The following is a 6,117-nucleotide window of genomic DNA, read 5'->3' as shown; positions in this document are numbered from 1 at the left end:
TTCAAGGAACGTTGAAAACTTTGTGACGAAAATGCTCTATATCTGTCCTGTTCGTTGTTCGGCTGTTAGATCGAACTGTTTGAACCCCTTCAAATTGCATTTAGTCGGCCATTTTTCTTAGAAAGCGTACGGAAGGGATGAAATCGCTTTCATCATAGAGAAGAGAAAACAGGATGCTGGAGGGTGACGTTGCCGAGCCGGCAAGGGTGGTGAGGGTCGCCCAATCAACCCCCAGCAAGCCACGTCTTACCCTCTCTACAAAGTTATCTTTCTTGCCCCTGCTCTGAACACAGTTAGGGTACCCTCGAAATTCTCAACTATTGACCGAACCACTCTCTACCATCGTAACGATCAATCGGTGCTCATGTTACTAAGGAAGACGCAAGTTTCTTTAATATTTCTTGTGTATATATCGTGATAATTTTGTCTGAATAAATGTTCTCTTTGTAAAAATGAAAATATTTGAAGATCAGAGTTATTAAAAAAGTGAGTAACTCTCCAACAAGAATAACTATAAAATTTTTATACAATATACGAGAAAATTGTTTTTCTTTTATTATATAATGAAGACTAATTCTGTGCACATTCTTTTCAATGCAAATAAATTATCTTAATCGCGTGGCTATTCAATTGTAGTATACTATTTAGTTGTATCATTGAATGCAAAATCATGGCATCAATGCATTTATCTCTTTCTGTTTGAATTACATTCAATTTAAATAAAAATATCGAGTGATATTTGAAAAAGTAAATATATCTTACAATGTGCGCCAATATAGTAAATATAATATAAACGGATTTATTCAAAACCGATGTTTTTTTTTTATAAAGAATATAATGTATGTAAAAACGCACTTTCGATTTCGGAGCAAACCTATTACGCAACTATCGATTTTCCGCATCCAATCAGCATGAGTAGCCAAACCCGGAGCGATAATGTCAATCCTATTTCGTGAGCCTGCCACAAAGTTATCCCATATAAACTTCCACTAGTTCAAGCTATGTGTACCCGACGCATTTTCAATCTCGTAGAAAGTTCAAACTTTTGTCATAGATTTTATCACACGCTGAGAAGAATAAGAATGGCCATGTAGCTATGAGAGCACGGTATTTCGCGATGCTTCGGTTAATTCGCTTTAGTGCAATTTTCACGACACATAATTCATCGTTATCGTGGCAATTTTATCACGGAAATCACCGTGATCCAATTTTTCCGCGGCTCATCCTTGTCTCATGGGTAAACGTAAACACCACGTTTCCTGTTTAATAAATCTTCATATCCTATCACACGTAAAATCGCACATATTAGAATAAAGTTTCATATATATTATCGAAGTTATAACTCTAAGAGTACGCGTAATTTTAAAAGATTTTTTTTTACTGTTCATTATTTCTTATCAATATAATTTATTAGAATTAACAAAAAATAAAATGAAATTTCGTCTAGAATAAGTTCTGCTGCGACAAGGGACTAATAAAACTTCCTTTCTGCGTTTCCTCTCCAAAAACTTTTCAATCTCTCTAATCTCATCTCATTTAAATTTAAAATTGGAAAATTCTACCTGACCATTTATTGAATGCGTGTAAGAATTATTAAGTTAAAAAAGAATTGAGTTAAAAGTTCGGGCCAAAGTTCCGAAGCCGCAGATAGCTATAATGGTCACCAGGACGAATCACGAAATGACGGTGCCATGCGACTGTCCGGTGAAGCATCGATAATTCAGGCCTGCCTACTAACGTCTCTAATTTCCTTGATATTCGCATCGAAGGGTCCTTCCGCTCGAGGAGCTTAAGGATGCCAGAAATACCTCCGCGAGAAGATATAAACGCCTTGCAAGGGTAGGTCTGCAGGACTTGTATTAATTTCATATCCCTTCCGCCGTCTGACGCCGGGACTGCGTTCAATCATCTATTTATTGCCAGTCGCGACCAATCTGGTAATACTTCGTCTCTCTCTCTCTCTCTCTCTCTCTCTCTCTCTCTCTCTCTCTCTCTCTCTCTCTCTCTCTTTCTTCCTCTTTCGAGATATCGCCTAGATCCGAGGGAGTGGTCCTGGATTAATTTTCACTACTTAATACCCCACTGAGGATCGCTGATGGAAAACGCATCACAAGTCTCACCTGTACAGTGACTAAATTACACGAAGTGACCATATCGTAATTTGATAAACATGTCGAACAAGCGTCCCGAAATTTTAATGTACATTTATGAATTATCTATTAACACTTGCATTGATAATAATTAACTTTTAAAATACATTGTTGCATTATTAAAATAACTTAAACAATAAATCATATATTACTAATAAAGCTACACTAGCTGCCATTATCAATATCCTAAATTAATCAAACAAACAATTTAAATTAAATTCAAGTAAAATCGCTTTCTTAAATTCCAAAAATTTGTATAAATAAAATTATAACGTTAAGTAATTTTACAAATTAAATAATTCTAAACGTTAACATTACAAAATACAGCATGTTTCTTTGCAATGCGTTTAACATCCAATTAAAAGAAGTAAAAGTAAAATTGAAAAAGGATAATCGATAATATAAACAAACGAATAATCAAAATAAATCACCGGCATGCAAGCGCTCGCAAGCGGTCTCTGTGGAGCTTTGCGTGTCCGGCGGCGCGGTAAACACAGAAATCCCGAAACGGAAATCTCGGAAACGTAACGGAGAATTGGGACAACGCGCCCTTCGAAGTATCACCGAAGCTCACCGGCGCGGGTTGCTCGGCGCGAAGTTGGACGCGCCCTATTAGCGAAAACGAGCCGATTCCTTGCTTCTAACTGCGAATGCGCCGCACACTGAACACTGTAAAGGAATTTGCGGTCCGAGTTGCTACGCTTTCCGAGATCTGCAGCGACCTTTCACCCCTACACCTTGCCCATCCTTTTCGCCCTCGCACCACCCATCCCGACGCTTCAGCCCCGATCATCCGTTGCCCCCAGTCACCCCAAGGCTAGTTTCTCCCTGAAACCCTTAAGCCCAACTATCCGCAGAAGTTGGAATCTGTAGGTATCTACGCCGCGACGAAGCTACAAACTCGCCCCTTTTCGTAGCAAGCTGCGTCGCTCAATATAGCCCAAGATTTTGCGATGTGTAGGTATATTAGTTCTGCTGACCTTAATGATCAAGAGACTCCAATTACCGCGATATAAACCATGATGAGAGAAAGGATACAAGATTCTTCAGCAGCAAAAATTCCGATATAATATTTTAACACACACATATACGTTAAAAAATGTAATAAAAGTTATTTTAAAAAATTCAATATATTAAAACAGAAAATAACAGCTCTTTCTTCTTAAAATATATTACACGGTAAATTTTTGATTCGCAGACTTTTAAAATTTATCTCTAAATTTTTTATTTAATGTATTTTTATAACATTTGTACAATTTCAATGTAAATTACAGCGTTCTAAAATTTTTTCGAGAATATTTTTATAACAAAAAAAATTGTTTTATATATGCCGTCTCGCACAGTAATTAACGAGTAATTCAGAAAAATATTAAAAATATTCAGATTTTATAACAATCAAGGAAGCGTAACAAAAAAAACTTGTTTCATTATATTATATCTTCTACAAAAGTCTTTTTATTTCAATTCCGGTTTTGATTCTGTTCCTCTTTTCAAACCGGTCAGCGTACTAACAGCTGGACCATCAAATCTGTGCGAACAACTACTTTCAGATTCTCCCGGAAATATAACGGCATTAAGTTAGTAAAGTTTGAAGGGTGGCTAAGAAAAATAATTAAATTCGAAAGACATGTCTTGTGACATAATGTCTATTTCGTACGAGATTACCGTTGGCAAGATTTGTAACTCGAGATTGAATCGTTGAGAAGGGTGAGGAAGAATAAGGGTGCGAAAGAAAATGAGAGAGAGAGATAAAGAAAGAAAGAGAGAGAAAGTCTCTCCATCCAATCGGCAAAGACGATAAGCACCCACGGGATTTCCTCGGAGGCGGAGCGAGATTATAGAGTCCCCTACGCGGAACTAGAGTCGGGCAATTATGGATGCCGATTGCCGGCATCGATCTGACAATTTCGCACAGACCGCCAATTTCCACGTGATCTAACCGGTGCAACTTGGAATTAATTAAGCTTAAGTTACAAGCATGAGGCCCGCAAGGCGCAAAGCTGTCGAAGGTCATCCAGGAGATCGTCGGAACTTAGAACGATTCTCGAAGGAATACGAGATCGATGCGCCATGAGGGACAGGTGTTTCAACAACGTAAATATATCTTATCTTAAGTTAAATTCATCTTTAGCAATGTATACTGTAACTGACGATAATATCTTATTAAGTATTAACAAACGCTTTGATGCAAACCGGAGATATCCTTTACTCCAATTAATATCTCAATACTTAAGAAACTAAAAAAAAAAAGATTGTAAAAATGTATTACACAAAACAGCGAGATTTTAATGCATTTATGTGCAATAACGTGCACATAACTGCATGTAATAATTTACTGAAAATAAGTCCATATAACAGGCACAATTATTGAATTATTATAATTACTTACAAGGGAACCTCGCAAACTCGAAAATTCAGATTTTAATGAAACTTGGCATAAATGTAGAGAGGGTGATGAGAATACATGAATTTAGAAATTTTTAGTTGGTGCCCAAAAACGGTTTAGAGGGATGAAACCACCCTTCAAAGTTGAGACAATTTTTGCGGTTTTTTGATATATCTCGTAAATTAAACAAAATATAAAAAAATGTTTCGTACGAAAGTTTTACAGTATAAATACCTTTATTTAACTATGCTATTTATTTAAAAAAAAAATTTTATAAAATCTTTTTTTTCCCGAAAAAAGAATGGAAGTATTTATGCTGTCAAACTTTTGTATGAAACATTTTTTAATATTTTGTTTAGTTTACGAGATATATCAAAAAATCGCAAAAATGTCTCAATATTGAAGGGTAGTTTAATCCCTTCAAACCGTTTTTGGGCACCAACTAAAAATTTCTAAATACATGTATTCACCCCCTCTACATTTATGCCAAGTTTCACTAAAATCAGAATTTACAAGTTCGCGAAGTTCCCTTGTCAGAGTATTGTAAAAATTCATTACTTTCTGCAATCGTCAGACTATTGCAAAAATTATTTTTTACAATACTCTGAAAGTTGTAACAAATAATTTCTGCAATAGGCTGACGATTGCGGAAAATAATGAATTTTTACAATACACAGAGTGTTGTAAAAAATAATTAATGCAATAGGCTGACAATTGCAGAAAATATCGAATTTTTACAATACACAGAGTGTTGTAAAAAATAATTTCTGCAATAGGCTGACGATTGCGGAAAATAATGAATTTTTACAATACTCTGACAAGGGAACCTCGCGAGAAACTATCAAAAGGTTACATTGTTATGTCCTTCTCGGACTCGCAATCTTCAAATAAGCAATCCAGGCGGAAAGAGGATCTTGGTTAATCTTACTAATTTTCAAGAGATTGTTCTGTTCTCTAGCAGCGGGACTGCACAGTGACCGATCAAAACCACAGCCTAATGATATTACAGATCCACCTATCACCGTCACGAAGAGATCAAGACAATGATGCCCAATGTGAACTAATCGTTGGTAAACTGACTAAATTCTAAATAAATTCTCTTTGTATTGAAGCTAAACCAAATCAGAATTAATTCACTAAAATATAAATGCTTTAATCGTTCTTTAGTTGCATCTCTAATATTTTTCGTGATGATTGCAGTTAATAATGCTTTTCTACAAAAATAATTACATAGAAAATTACCTTTTCAATAGATGAAAGATTGAGATTTGTTAAAAAAAACTAGCTAAAAAACTAAAAAAATAAGCAAGTCTACGACCTAAAGCCTACACTACTATTTTCTTTAAAAAAATCGTCAACACTAAACTCGGTTAGCTCGAAATTTTTTCCGTCTGCCAAAAAACTAAGAACCGTATTTCTTCGATAATCACTATTACTTTTCAACTGGATTTTTTAATATTTACTTCTATTTAATACAATACAAATATTGCAAAAAGACATTTGTACTTATTTTACTATGGTTGCATTCTAATAAACATATTTTTATATGTCTGAGAAAATTAGATAATGCTATTGAAGATA

This window comes from Monomorium pharaonis, chromosome 7 (assembly GCF_013373865.1).
Source record: "Monomorium pharaonis isolate MP-MQ-018 chromosome 7, ASM1337386v2, whole genome shotgun sequence".
Lineage (NCBI taxonomy): Eukaryota > Metazoa > Arthropoda > Insecta > Hymenoptera > Formicidae > Monomorium > Monomorium pharaonis.
This window is presented reverse-complemented; position numbering follows the sequence as displayed.